We start from the raw sequence: 15,693 nt of genomic DNA, 5'->3' as shown, positions 1-15,693 counted from the left end.
CATAAGCGGGAAGCCTTATAACGAAAATAAAAACACAATTTCAATTATTATCCACATGAACTTTAAAGGACAACTTGCGTTTACATACACCTCAGCCAAATGCATTTAAACTCAGTTTTTCACCATTTCTGACATTTAATCATAGTAAAAAAATCCATCTTAGGTCAGTTAGGATCACCACTTTATTTTAAGGATGTGAAATGTCAGAATAATAGTAGAGTGATTTATTTCATCACATTCCCAGTGGGTCAGAAGTCTACATACTCTATTAGTATTTTGTAGCATTGCCTTTAAATGGTTTAACTTGGGTCAAACGTTTTGGGGAGCCTTCCACAAGCTTCCCACAATAAGTTGGGTTAATTTTGGCCCATTTCTCCTGACAGAGCTGGTGTAACTGAGTCAGGTTTGTAGGTCTCCTTGCTCGCACACGCTTTTCCAGTTCTGCTCACAAATGTTCTATAGGATTGAGGTCAGGGCTTTGTGATGGCCACTCCAATACCTGGACTTTGTTGTCCTTAACCCATTTTGCCACAACTTTGGAAGTATGCTTGGGGTCATTGTCCATTTGGAAGACCCATTTGCCACCAAGCTTTAACTTCCTGACTGATGTCTTGAGATGTTCCTTCTATATATCCACATAATTTTCCAACCTCATGATGCCATCTATTTTGAGAAGTGCATCAGTCCCTCCTGCAGCAAAGCACCCCTACAACATGATGCTGCCACCCCCGTGCTTCACGGTTGGGATGGTGTTCTTCGGCTTGCAAGCCTCTCCCTTTTTCTTTCAAACATAACGATGGTCATTATGGCCAACAGTTCTATTTTTGTTTCATCAGACCAGAGGACATTTCTCCAAAAAGTACGATCTTTGTCCCCATGTGCAGTTGCAAACTGTAGTCTGGCATTTTTATGGCAGTTTTGGAGCAGCGGCTTCTTCCTTGATGAGCGGCTTTTGAGGTTATGTCGATATAGGTCTCGTATTAGTGTGGATATAGATACTGTTTCCTCCAGCATCTTTACAATGTAATTTGCTGCTGTTCTGGGATTGATTTGCACTTTTCTCACCAAAGTACGTTCATCTCTCAGAGACAGAACTTGTCTCTTTCCTGAGTGGTATGACGACTGTGTGGTCCCATGGTGTTTATTCTTGCGTACTATTGTTTGTACAGATGAACGTTGTACCTTAAGGCATTTGGAAAGGATGAACCAGAATAGTGGAGGTCTTGGCTGATGCCGTTTTGATTTGAAGGTAGGCCTTGAAATACATCCACAGGTACACCTCCAATTGACTCAAATGATGTCTATTAGCCTATCAGAAGCTTCTAAAGCCATGACATCATTTTCTGGAATTTTCCAAGCTGTTTAAAGGCACAGTCAACTTAGTTTATGTAAACTTCTGACCCACTGGAATTGTGATACAGTGAATTATAAGTGAAATAAGGAGCTCATGACACTTCACAGGGAGAGGGCCCTGAGGAAACTCATGACACTTCACAGGGAGAGGGCCCTGGAGGAACTCATGACACGCCACAGGGAGAGGGCCCTGGAGGATCTCATGACACGCCACAGGGAGAGGGCCCTGAGGAATTCATGACACGCCACAGGGAGAGGGCCCTGAGGAAACTCATGACACTTCACAGGGAGAGGGCCCTGGAGGAACTCATGACACGCCACAGGGAGAGGGCCCTGAGGGAACTCATGACACACCACAGGGAGAGGGCACTGAGGGAACTCATGACACGCCACAGGGAGAGGGCCCTGGAGGAACTCATGACACGCCACAGGGAGAGGGCCCTGAGGGAACTCATGACACACCACAGGGAGAGGGCCCTGAGGGAACTCATGACACGCCACAGGGAGAGGGCCCTGGAGGAACTCATGACACGACACAGGGAGAGGGCCCTGGAGGAACTCATGACACTTCACAGGGAGAAGGCCCTGGAGGAACTCATGACACTTCATAGGGAGAGGGCCCTGAGAAAACTCATGACACGCCACAGGGAGAGGGCCCTGAGGGAACTCATGACACGCCACAGGGAGAGGGCCCTGGAGGAACTCATGACACGCCACAGGGAGAGGGCCCTGAGGAAACTCATGACACGCCACAGGGAGAGGGCCCTGGAGGATCTCATGACACGCCACAGGGAGAGGGCCCTGAGGAATTCATGACACGCCACAGGGAGAGGGCCCTGAGGAAACTCATGACACTTCACAGGGAGAGGGCCCTGGAGGAACTCATGACACGCCACAGGGAGAGGGCCCTGAGGGAACTCATGACACACCACAGGGAGAGGGCCCTGAGGGAACTCATGACACGCCACAGGGAGAGGGCCCTGGAGGAACTCATGACACGCCACAGGGAGAGGGCCCTGAGGGAACTCATGACACACCACAGGGAGAGGGCCCTGAGGGAACTCATGACACGCCACAGGGAGAGGGCCCTGGAGGAACTCATGACACAACACAGGGAGAGGGCCCTGGAGGAACTCATGACACTTCACAGGGAGAAGGCCCTGGAGGAACTCATGACACTTCATAGGGAGAGGGCCCTGAGAAAACTCATGACACGCCACAGGGAGAGGGCCCTGAGGGAACTCATGACACGCCACAGGGAGAGGGCCCTGGAGGAACTCATGACACGCCACAGGGAGAGGGCCCTGAGGAAACTCATGACACGCCACAGGGAGAGGGCCCTGGAGGAACTCATGACACTTCACAGGGAGAGGACCCTGAGGGAACTCATGACACGCCACAGGGAGAGGGCCCTGGAGGAACTCATGACACGCCACAGGGAGAGGGCCCTGAAGGGAACTCATGACACGCCACAGGGAGAGGGCCCTGGAGGAACTCATGACACTTCACAGGGAGAGGACCCTGAGGGAACTCATGACACGCCACAGGGAGAGGGCCCTGGAGGAACTCATGACACGCCACAGGGAGAGGGCCCTGAAGGGAACTCATGACACGCCACAGGGAGAGGGCCCTGAGGAAACTCATGACACGCCACAGGGAGAGGGCCCTGAGGGAACTCATGACACGCCACAGGGAGAGGGCCCTGGAGGAACTCATGACACTTCACAGGGAGAGGGCCCTGGAGGAACTCATGACACTTCACAGGAGAGGGCCCTGAGGGAACTCATGACACGCCACAGGGAGAGGGCCCTGGAGGAACTCATGACACTTCACAGGGAGAGGGCCCTGAGGAAACTCATGACACGCCACAGGGAGAGGGCCCTGAGGGAACTCATGACACGCCACAGGGAGAGGGCCCTGAGGAAACTCATGACACACCACAGGGAGAGGGCCCTGGAGGAACTCATGACACACCACAGGGAGAGGGCCCTGAGGGAACTCATGACACGCCACAGGGAGAGGGCCCTGGAGGAACTCATGACACACCACAGGGAGAGGGCACTGGAGGAACTCATGACACGCCACAGGGAGAGGGCCCTGAGGGAACTCATGACACACCACAGGGAGAGGGCCCTGGAGGAACTCATGACACGCCACAGGGAGAGGGCCCTGAGGGAACTCATGACACGCCACAGGGTGAGGGCCCTGAGGGAACTCATGACACGCCACAGGGAGAGGGCCCTGGAGAGGAACTCATGACACGCCACAGGGAGAGGGCCCTGAGGGAACTCATGACACGCCACAGGGTGAGGGCCCTGAGGGAACTCATGACACGCCACAGGGAGAGGGCCCTGGAGAGGAACTCATGACACGCCACAGGGAGAGGGCACTGAGGGAACTCATGACACACCACAGGGTGAGGGCCCTGAGGGAACTCATGACACGCCACAGGGAGAGGGCCCTGAGGAAACTCATGACACGCCACAGCTAAATATGAACTTGTAGGGTTTGTTTTTCTGCTTAGTACTGTAGTTACATGAGATACATGTGTAGCAGCATAGTAACACTTTTCAAGGGTCATGTTCAGTAGGGCACAACGTAGCAGAACATTTTTAAAGTGCAGGCAGTTCCATGTTTCAGTCCATTTTGAACACACAGCCATGGTTTTAACACATTAGAATATAGGTTTCCGATGTATTCAAAAGAGAAAAGCTTGATTTGTGCTGGATTAATTTGAGAGTAAACGTATGTTCACCACATTGCGCCTTCTTGACATTTTCCACAATCATACTGTAGCATCCAAGACATGCTGCGGGAACTTTGGTGACTAAAGTGTTTTCTAAACCTCCCGCTTTGGGCTGTTCACGAAATCCCTAATGTGAACACGACTGTGAAAAAAGATGACTGAAGATCCCCTTGTGTAAATGTAGTGTAAAGCCAATGTTTATTTTACAGAATGGTCATCATTTGCAACCCCCATCCCCCATCCCATCCCATAATTATATGAAGTACAACAATTTACTCTAGCAACAACATGGATAATAAAACAAATAAAAGTATTGGAGTGTTATGAACATAGACCTACGTAAAACAGTTTGAAACTTGACCGATCAAGTCCTCCCGACATTTCATTAATCTCAGATTTTTGTTAAAGCTTTGATCTAAGAAAAACATTACAAATCTGACAGTATTTAAAAAGTTCTGTAGGTGTTGACACAATCTAGACACAGACGACAGAAGAAAAACAAACAAAGACCTCGCGGGCTAGAGTGATTCAGGATCGATGCAGTAGTTGTAAAATGTAAAGTGGCTGTTCCACTGGATGTCAGAAGGTGAATTCACCAATTTGTAAGTCGCTCTGGATAAGAGCGTCTGCTAAATAATGTAAATGTAATGTAAATGTAGTTCTGGAAAACCTCAGGAGCTAGAACACAGTTGCACCGAGAGACGCTGGGTTCTGTTACATTATATTCAGGTGTTAAAAACATTTCCTTCATCTAGACACGTACAAAAATGGCCAGGTTACAGAAACCGTCAAACTCAAGCCAGAAAGGAGTCTCAGCTGGATGAATCAGGGACAGGTTCGGTCTGATCCCTCAGCTCAGAGATTAGTGACAGTAGAGATTAGATGTCCTGTCTTGACAGATTTGGAAGCTTTTGAGAGAAATCGCTGTGGAGGAGAATAGAGAGATTAAAAACTGGAACCGCACAAATAGAAGATCAAAATACGAGAATTCAATAAAGTCAAGTCTGTCTTGGAGATAAGTGGGGGAATAATGTAGAATTAAGTAGAACATCCCTTTTAGTTTCCCCCCCCATCACGTGCACATTTTTTCAGATGCAATTGGCACATTTTCAAAACTCTTGTGTATACATTCTAAACTGATAACACTTGTAATGCCCCCCCGTCTTAGGTTCAGAGTATTTGCACAACCATTTGCATTTCACCAGTCATTCACAAAAAAAATAAAAAAATAATCGAAGTTCTGTGAAACACCATGAGAACGTTTAGTTTAGTCCCCAACACAACAGATAATGACAGGCTCACCATTTTCAGTCATTTTAAAACTACCATTTAATCCAATAGCAAACAAAATACAAGATACACATTTCAGAAATGTTATTTTGACATGCTGAAGAATAGATGGTATATATATATTTTTTTACCCCCATACAGTATTTGACTAGAACTTGACACTCAAATTTTTTTTCTTAATAAATATGTATCCAAATGGCAGGTTGTGAGCACGTTAAGGAATATTTCAGTCTTCGTTTCATTGCCGTTTTATAGTACATGCTGTATGTAGGACAAATCATCATAAGGGGTATTGTAAAGCAGTTGGGCTACTGTAAAAATAATAATAAACAGCCTGGCGTCACGCCATTTCTGCCCCATGCAACACTGTACAAGATCACCTTTCCAACATGACTTTGTCAACCGATACGGTAATCACATAACCTCTGCTTGAAAACGCATCCGCTTTCAGTGACATTCAGGCGAGTTGTAATATATTATTACGTACAACCCAGGTGTGTTTCACCAGTACAGTGTAAACCAATTCTAAAATGGTAGCATAGTGTTGACTGCCCACTGAGTCCTAATGAAGCACACTGGTTGGTTGAGGAGGATGTAGAATTTACAGCCACATCCATATCATATGACTTTTTACCCTCCAACAAATTTGTCAAATTGATACATAAAAAAGGTAAAAATATTGACTTTTAGTGTTCAAGCAGTTATCAAACTATATAAATGTTAAACTTAAAATTAGGCACTTCATAATCAGTTGAGCAGTTTGATTATGACAACGATAAGAACAAAATGTAGAGTGAATATTGCATTTTGAAAAGCAGATATTCAATCTTTGACTATGTAGCCAACCTGAAAGTGATTTGGTGCAGTGAACAAAGCGATTATTTGTTAGATAAACGTACGTAGCGTTAAACACGAGCCGTTTTAATGTGCTTTTGAGTCGTGAAAATTACACCAAAGTGATAAAAAAAAGTTTTTTTTTAAATGAAACTTCCCATAAAGAGTGTAGAACAAAAGCCAGCAGATTAATGCTAAAGAGGATAGAAGACATTGAACAAACATGGATGGGTGACAATGGTTTAAACATGTCTATTGCAGCCGTTTCACCTCGATATCAAATAATTTCTAGTTAACAATTAAGTCCCTTACTGTGATTGTTTTTCAATTAAAAATTGTCAAAAAGAAAACAAAAATGGCTTTTTCACAAAGAGCAATTTCACAAGAAAGAACTTTGCTAGGCCTGTCTGAGAGTGGTCTGAGTGGGGAGGGGAATCTGAAAACTAGCTGTTATTGGCTGAGAGGTCTGGAACACTCTTATTGGTCTATCAACGGATCACATTTGGTGAAGTGTGGGGGGGGGGGGGAATTGAATAAATAAATGTGAGCTGACACACAGCAACACACAGTCCAGTTCAACAAAAGTGTTTGTTTGGTCTTCAATAAATTGTAAAAATTGCCCTCACAAGATGGTTAGGCCAACCGAACCAGACCAGGCTCTCAGTTGCACTCTTGGTTAGCCAGTTAGCATGTTGAGCCTCACTGTTATGGGGTTTAAATCAGACGTTTCTTCATTAAGAACTGGCAATAGAGGTGGATTCAATGTTAACAAAAATCCTTCTAAAATAGAATGTAGAGTTAGATGGGGGTCCCCTGAGTGCCGCAGCGGTCTAAGGCACTGCATCGCAGTGCTAGAGGCGTCACTACAGACCCTGGTTTGATTCCAGGCTGTATCACAACCGGCCGTGATTGGGAGTCCCAGAGGCCACCATTGTAAATAAGAATTTGTTCTTAAAACGGACTTAAAATGGTCGCAGAGAAAAGGAACAGTCTAGTCCAGGTGTCCACGATAGCATGCTTTCACTTAAACATATTACCACTCTGTCACAGACTGTTGAATAGAAAACCTGGTGCTATTCTCTCACTGGACACACAGAAAGACATCGCCACTCATCTTTGATTGGCTTGTGTGTTGCTGGGTCGATGACAGGTTGGGTAGGTGATAACCTAGGAAATGGGGTTGGAAATTACCGAAAATTCAGTATAGGTGCTGGCGACAGAGTTAACGCTGATGTTACGGTGTGAGGCGGGGCTTTGGGCCGGGTTTCTTAACACACCGCTCAGAGCCGTGCCGTTCAGGTGGGAGATGTTCTCTTTGTTCCTCTCCACCGTACGGAGGGTTCTTCCAACACAACCCGGGGTCCTCAGAGGAAGCTATCAGGGTGGTGATAGAGAAGAGAGAGTTAATTTCTTAAAGCCATTAAAAACTAATTTAAAAAAAACAACAATTCTCTGTGCTTGAACACAGACGCTTAAGTGCACTACTCACCTTGCTGACAGACATGGGTAGTCTGAGGACCGGAGACTGACACAAGATTCCTCCGAAGGCAGAGTGTAAGGTGCCGTTAGGAGTAGAGACGTAGATACCGCTAGTGGCATTGAGCTAAGAGAACGAAAATAAACAAACACATTAAAAAGTCACGATGAATTTATTGTAGAAAACAGTAAAGTACTTCAGTGCTCCCGTTTTTAATTTAAAAAATAAATAAAATGCTGAATTATGAATAAACTAAAAACTGACAATGGTAATATATAACTAAAAACAGCTTGAATTTGATCCCAAAAAACAACCACAATAGTGACTAATAAAATAAAATGAAAACAAACAAAAAAAACAGGAGATTTGACCTTTCTTGCTTTGCCAGGAGTAGGGGTCCCTGCAAGGCGTCTTTGGAGGGGGTTCGTTGAGCAGTACCATACAGCAGGTCATGTTCAATCTGCTGGTTCTTCTTCAGTTGCTGATCACAGTTTATTCTCATCCGAACCAGATCACAGTCATTATTCTCATCCGAACCAGATTCTGTTTGTTTCACAGATCACAGTCATTATTCTCATCCGAACCAGATTCTGTTTGTTTCACAGATCACAGTCAATATTATCGTCTGAACCAGATTCACTACTGGGGAGGTCGTTCAGAGGTCTCTGTTTGAATATTTTTGACCCCCCCCCACTGATCCGATTACGACATGATTGGGGAAAGCCGTGTAAAGACAGTGATTGCAATCTAAGTCAACGTTTATTTAATCGCGTCTGATCAATGATTAGCTCAAGGAAGGAAGCACATTAAGAGCATTGAAACAAGGCCTTGGAAAAAATCGTACCCTCTCATTCTTCCCTCTCCTTTCTCCAGACGCAGTAGTTCCCACTGCGCCTCAACGTACTGGAGAAACCGCTGTCCGTTAACCAGGAACTCTCTGTACTGCTCCTCTTCCCATAGAGCTACCTGGGTCTTCAGGCTCTTCTCCAACTGGAACGCACGAGAGAACATGCTTCAAGTTAATATGCCCGCAAATAAATAAAACAGCAAGAAATATAGAACTAAAACAAGCCAGTATTCGGACAGACTGTTGGGGTAGAGGAACTAACCAATGAAGATTCAAATCACAACTTATCCTCACCTTTGGCAGGCTTTTCTGCAGGTCGGCCCTCTGCTTCTCCTCTTTGAGTAGGTTCCCTCCTCGGTTGTTGAATCTAGTAGGATCCGTCACCTTTCTCTGCGGAGAGTTGAACCTTGTGTTTATAATACCGCCACTTGACAACACATGAAGGCCAGGACCAAACAGTTGGCTCAAATGGCACAAAAGATACAGGAAACAGCAATGTAATCATGCAGTGTGATTTACTATGAAACTTTTCGATAATATGTGTTATTTCGTTTGCACTGCAATTTTTGTTGTTGTTGCCTAATATCTGTAAACAAGAACACGTCTCATATTCATCAGTAAAATGCTCGCCTCCAGTTGTAGGAACAGAGTCCAGCTGTCTTGCCACCTGGTTACTCCTTCAAACAGCTCCCTGTGGTCTTCGTAATGCTTCTTCAGACTCAGCAGCTCCGCCTCATGTAGGTTGAGCAGCTCCACGGTGAAGTCAACTGAGGGGAGACATTCATTGTACCAAATCTCACTAGGACAACCAGGGTTGTGTTCACACGTTCATTAGTCACCAAATGGAGGAAATCTGACTGAAACAAGGTGGATTAATCTTTACTACCGTCCAATTAGAAACGTGAATTTTAGCAGTCCGTCGCAAAATGTGTTGCTACCGTGTACCCTAACGAACGACACAACCCAGTACATTACGGCCAAAAGGTCAAACTATAAGACAGTACTTTAAAAATGATCCACTAATAAATAGACACGGCAATAGAAGAGGCCAAACAACAACTGACCATCATAGTAGGGTGTGAAGGCCCGCCTCTGCGCCAGGCTGTAGAAACACCTCTCCCAGAACAAAGCCACCTCGGCCCTGATGGCTTCTATCACATTCTTCATGTTCTTCATTTTCAGCTCATCCAGGCGCCGGCACTCTGCTTCCAACTGCAGGAAGGAACTCGCAAACGTCAGTCAGTAAAAACCAATCAATTAGGGTTCTGACATTCCATTCAAACCTTAGCCTGAATAGTATGTTGTCACTATGATTGGTTATAGGCTTTCTGAAAGCATCCCCTGCCACAGTAAAACATGTATGGTAACAAGGTAAATTAATGTAAGTCAACATTTTCCTGAATATAACTGTATCGAGCCCCTGCATCTTCCACTATACCAAAGACTTTTAGGCCTCTAAATTTCACTACAAGTATGTCCATATCTGATCAGCTTGACAGGTTAGGTACATAATTACGAGAAGAGTGCCATAGCTGTGAGAAATACAAAATAAATGTAAAAAATAAAAATAAAAAATGCTCACAGCATCCATGTTTCTCTTCCTGGACTGGACCATGTGATCAGACATGCCCTCTCGTTGCTCCGGGAGGACCTGCAGTCTCTCCCACAGCTCCTGGATCTTACTGCGGTAGGAGTTACACACCAACTCATTCTCGGTCTTACGATCCTCCAGCTGAGAATTACACAACAAGACAGTCGAGGAAATACCATTCATATAAAATGTACGCATACCGTAGTTACATCATTAGGACACTAGGAGTATCAAATGTATATAACGTTCAGAAAGAAAATGTTACGGAGAACAAACATTCCTCTCCGACGTAGAAAGACGTTACGTAGAACAAACATTCCTCTCCGACGTAGAAAGACGTTACGTAGAACAAACATTCCTCTCCAACGTAGAATAAAGAATCACGACGGACTCTATTCACGGCGTAACGGAACAGACTTGGTTTCTGACCTGTCCCAGCAGCAGTCGGAGAGCTGTGATGTTGTCGCCGGACAGACAGAAGGCCTCCTCGTCCTCACACACCACGTCCCTCTCAAAGCTGGTGTCTGGCAGCTGGTCCAGCTCCTCCATACACACAATGATCCGACGCTTGATACCCACAAACTCACCGTGGCGACGATCCTGGAACATACAATGGAGAGGGAGAGAGAAAAGAAAGAAAAAGAGAGGAGAGAGAAAAAGAAAGAGGAGAGAGAAAGAGAGAAAAAGGAGAGAGAGAGAAAAAGGAGAGGAGAGAGAAAGAGAGAGAAAGAAAGAGAGAGAAAGAAAGAGAGAGAAAGAAAGAAAGAGAGAAAAAGGAGAGAAAAAGGAGAGGAGAGAGAAAGAGAGAGAAAGAAAGAGAGAGAAAGAAAGAGAGAGGAGAGAGAAAGAAAGAGAGAAAAAGGAGAGAAAAAAAGAGAGGAGAGAGAAAGAGAGAGAAAGAAAGAGAGAGAGGAGAGAAGAAGAGAGAAAAAGGAGAGAAAGAGAGAAAAAGGAGAGGAGAGAGAAAGAGAGAGAAAGAAAGAGAGAGGAGAGAGAAAGAAAGGAGAAAGAGAGGAGAGAGAAAGAAGAGAGAAAGAGAGAAAGAGAGAGAGAGAAAAAGGAGAGGAGAGAGAAAGAGAGAGAAAGAAAGAGAGAGAGAAAGAAAGAAAGAAAGAGAAAAAATAAGCCTCAACTTAGTTAAGAGTCTTGTGCTTTAAACCCAACGAGTCCCACCGTAAAACCGGAGCGTTTTGAACTTTAACCCCCTTTTAAAAAAAACGTGTCTGAGTTAAAGACTTCTGGGTTGCACCATTGGGATTCAACTAGTTCCGTAGATAATCAACAGACGTGTGATGAACGGGGGGGGCTGAGTTAGAGCGGTGTTTGTGAGACAAGGGCAGATCCCAAAGGGGCCCCGGGTAATTTATACAAAACAGTATGTAGAGTCCAAACGGTTTGAGCTACAATCTATTCAGATGGGTGGATAGAGAATGACAAGCTGAGACTCACAAAACACCTAACATGCTTTTCTCTATGACAGTGTCTATACTGTAAGGGGTTCTTCTACATGGATCATCGGAAATCCCAGGTCATATGTCTATAATAGTGTAAGGGGTTCTACTACATAGAAGATCATAGTAAATCCCAGGTCATAGTGTCTATAATACTGTAAGGGGTTCTTCTCCATAGATCATAGTAAATCCCAGGTCATAGTGTCTATAATACTGTAAGGGGTTCTTCTACATAGATCATAGTAAATCCCAGGTCATAGTGTCTATAATACTGTAAGGGGTTCTTCTCCATAGATCATAGTAAATCCCAGGTCATAGTGTCTATAATACTGTAATTAGCTCACAGTTGCCATGACAAACTCCAAACAGTTGTCACATACCAGTTGGATATTCATTTCCCTCTGAACAAACCATTTCTGTATTTACAGGAGTCATAGAAATGATTTTTATCCGGTTTTTGCTTTGGTTGACCTTTGGGTTTTTTGTAGACATTTTCCAATTAAACTCATGAATGAAACAGTTTATGTCCAATAGTTTTGTGTTCTACTTGTAGCCCTGGTTGTCCTTTAAAGAACATGGTAAAACACCTCATTGTGAGGCTCAATATAAAGGCTGGACAAAATGAAAGGACCATTGTTGTCTGTGGTCTCAGGACTGATAGGGTTAAGTTACAGCCATTATTCACTGAGAATTTCTGATTTTCTATTAAGCAACTTGTGATCCGTATTTCATTTCAGGAGTCTGCGAGTACAATTTTATGGCCCCGAATTTCCCCCATTTCAGAGCCACAAACAGACCAAGGAAAAACCCCTGGTGGTAAAAATACTGGCTACATTCTAGGAAAATGAAGAACAATGAAGCATTTACATGCCTTCTCTTTAGTGAGATCGTTGAGGTAAGAGCGATAGCTGTCCAGTTGCTCCAGCGGAAGGGACCGTGTCCATGTCGATACAGAAGGGGACTGAACACATGAGGTCACACAGCTCCCGGTCCTGCTTGGACAGTCTCTTCAGCTCCTTAACCCTCTGACTCTTCTGTTTCATCATCACCTCCAGGCGTGACCTGATGTCCTTCTCCAGCTGTAGCATCGTCCTCCCTCGTCCTCCTATAAAACACATCAAGATGGGTTGAGAGGAACGCTAGCAAGCTGCAGCATGGTCCTCCTATAAAACACATCAAGATGGGTTGAGAAGAATGCTAGCAAGCTGCAGCATGGTCTTTCTATAAAAACACTTCAAGATGGGTTGAGAAGAACGTTAGCAAGCTGCAGCATGGTCCTCCTATAAAACACATCAAGATGGGTTGAGAGGAACGCTAGCAAGCTGCAGCATGGTCCTCCTATAAAACACATCAAGATGGGTTGAGAGGAACGCTAGCAAGCTGCAGCATGGTCCTCCTATAAAACACATCAAGATGGGTTGAGAAGAACGCTAGCAAGCTGCAGCATGGTCCTCCTATAAAACACATCAAGATGGGTTGAGAGGAACGTTAGCAAGCTGCAGCATGGTCCTCCTATAAAACACATCAAGATGGGTTGAGAAGAATGCTAGCAAGCTGCAGCATGGTCCTCCTATAAAACACATCAAGATGGGTTGAGAGGAACGTTAGCAATATTTGTAATTCCTTTATTTAACCAGGAAAGTAACATTAAGATGTACATATTTTTGAAGTGAGCCCTGAAAAAGAAATGCAACATTAGGGTAACGGTGAGCATCTTATTGTGCCCCCCCCCATTTCATTTCTAAAGGTAAAACATTTTTTTTCCCCCCAGTGTCTATTTGTCTTCGTACTGCTTTGCTTTGTCTCGGCCAGATCGCAGTTGTAAATGACAACTTCTTCTCAACTGGCCTACCTGCTTAAATAAATAAATCAGAAATATACCTCAAACGGGGATAGTTGAAGCTCAGTACACAGAACATCCAGCTCTTTACGACAGGATTCTATGCTGCTCATCAATCTCTTCCTTAGACTGTCCTCCTCTGCAATCATCATGTCCAGCAAGCCCTGGGTACAAAAGAAAACACAGGTTAGAAAGACAGACCCACCAGTAAAAAAAAGACATTCAGCAACTCTTGGCAGGACAATGGATTTTTTTAATTTTTTTTTAAAAAGCAACCCCATTTATTTAAACCTAAAAAGAGTCGTTGAATAAATACATCCATCTTCAGTCTGCTCATGCACCTTGGTCTGAAATGAGATTACGAAAGCCCCGTTTCTCTAGTCAAGCGCCCGGGTGGGTATAATTCGTGGTACGTTCCAACAGGAATCTGTTTCAAAAACGTTGTAAATAAAAGTTGCATAGGGACATTTATTCAGAAAAATGTCTGTCCTCACTTGGGTAGCCTATGGGCGAACATTAAGAATGAGACACGTGGTGAGTTGATGCCTATTCGGAAGCTAGTTAGCTCGGTGAATGAATCATGCTACTTTGTATGCGTTCATAAATGACAAAGGATGCCAACAAATATGCTTTGCAAAAGAAGCAGAACTCACTTTGATATGTTTCCTAACCACATCAGTCCTTTGTAGTCTCTGATCCTCTGGAATTCCTATTTCCTCCCAGATGTCCTTCAACCGGTTAAGGGCTCGATTCAGACATTCTACCGACTCCGCAGCATGGATTTCACTGTACAGGGAGAGAACGTTAAAAGCAGGTGACAGCATGTCACTTAAATATGAATGTTGCAGCCTGTAACTACGGGAAAGAGTACAGATTAGGTTCACGCTGTCCGTGGATTATTACGGCTCATTTTGTGTGCAAAATAACTAATGAGCTGAGTAGGTTTTTGTCGAAGGTTTCAAAATGGCAAGTAGCTAACTATGTGGGAAGTTGGCCAAACGTATCTACATAACGTTAAACCGGTTGATTTGACTAGGTATTGGTTTGCCAAAACAGCCCAACTAACGTTAGTTAGCTAAACTAGCGACTGCATTTAAAATACATGTCTCGCCAGTTCATATTTACATAGCTACTTGTGATAATATACAGTAACGTTGGTGATGGAACTCGTTACTGTATTATTTTGATATCAAACCAAACAAATGGTGGAAAACAACAAAACTACTAGGTAGCATGGCAAGTAAACTTAGCTATTACCGATAAGTTACGACAGTTAACTTTACAGCAGCATATTGAGCCAATATGTGACCTTGGTTAGTCTTTGCTAACTAACTAAAGATATTACCCTTGTTGGTTAAATTGACGAGTGAGCTACTTTACTGTAATTAGCGACCCAGCTAACTGTAGCTAGCTACCGACGTAACATAGCAACAACATACGAAGACATCATCCCAAACACAGAAATATTTTTTGACCAACCTCCTCCTCATGGTCACGGTCCACCGAAAAAAGACAACACAGGTTAAATAAAATAAAAAATGTGTTGGCTAAAATAGGTTTCTTTAATTAAAATACACTGAAACCACATAAATATGGTAGTTTCTAGCTATATCGAAGCGTACTCTGTCTGTCCGCTGCTTCCGCGACTCGGTTCAAATTCTTCACCGAAACTCTGCTCTTCTTCCCCATTGGCCGACACAGAGAAAACGTCACAAAAACAGGTTTCTATGGGCGGAAGTCCTTAATGAATCAAGAGGTCACTTTTTGGACAGGGGATTAAGTGGATCAGAATAGATTAATATTTACCATGATTAAATCATATATATACAATACCAGTCAAAAGTTGACACACCTACTCATTCAAGGTTTAAAAATATAATATATTTATCATATTCATCCATACTGTGTGTCCCATCATTGCAGATAATTTATGACAAATGTATAAAGTATGTTTTATAAACTCATGAGCACCAGCCAGCGAATTAGCCTGAAAAATTACTTAATGTCACACTCTTGTGGCGAAGAAATTGAATACACCTAGAATGTACCTACATATTTTCCTAAACTAACTAACCAGGCTAATACGCTTTCCTGGAGTTTATAAAACATATACATTTGTCATAAATCACCTGCAATGATGGGACACACACAGTATGGACGAATGTGCAGTAGTCAAAGGGATATAAATAGCACTCCTAAAGAAGATGCATTTTTGAGTAAGGTTGTCTCACAATTGGCCGTGATCGGGAGTACCATAGACAATG

General features: G+C 43.9%; 1 pseudogene; it reads right to left on the bottom strand.

Annotated features, from left to right (window-relative positions):
- Positions 1–4,353: 4,353 nt before the first annotated feature.
- Positions 4,354–15,098, bottom strand: LOC135532362 (protein regulator of cytokinesis 1-like; annotated as a pseudogene).
- Positions 15,099–15,693: the final 595 nt, after the last annotated feature.

Source organism: Oncorhynchus masou, unplaced genomic scaffold (assembly GCF_036934945.1).
Source record: "Oncorhynchus masou masou isolate Uvic2021 unplaced genomic scaffold, UVic_Omas_1.1 unplaced_scaffold_1836, whole genome shotgun sequence".
NCBI classification, from domain to species: domain Eukaryota; kingdom Metazoa; phylum Chordata; class Actinopteri; order Salmoniformes; family Salmonidae; genus Oncorhynchus; species Oncorhynchus masou.
This window is presented reverse-complemented; position numbering and strand designations above follow the sequence as displayed.